This window comes from Corvus brachyrhynchos, unplaced genomic scaffold, assembly GCF_000691975.1.
Source record: "Corvus brachyrhynchos isolate BGI_N302 unplaced genomic scaffold, ASM69197v1 scaffold200, whole genome shotgun sequence".
Taxonomy (NCBI): Eukaryota; Metazoa; Chordata; class Aves; order Passeriformes; family Corvidae; genus Corvus; species Corvus brachyrhynchos.
Genome location: NW_008236184.1, coordinates 4388598 through 4388917, shown reverse-complemented (window position 1 = coordinate 4388917; position 320 = coordinate 4388598).

The window sequence follows — 320 nt, the reverse complement described above, 5'->3', positions numbered from 1 at the left end:
GCTGCAGGACCCAACCCCGGCGAGTGAGAACGGCCCTCCGGGAGCGCAGACACCGTGGATAGACGCGTGCTCGAGGGCCGGTTCTGCTCCCTCATCCCTTGCCTACTCTAGAGCCGTTCCCCTCTACTGCGCGGGCCCAGGGAACGACTCCCAGGGCAGACACCCGCTCCCGGGGGGGTTGCTCTGCACTCCCGATAAGCTGGGCTCTTCCCGCAGGAACTGACTCGGGACAGACCGCTGCTGCACTCCGACACCTCGCGCCCGTCCCCGCGTCCCAAGCCTGACCGCTACTGAGCAGCGACGTTCCGGCTGGTGCAAAG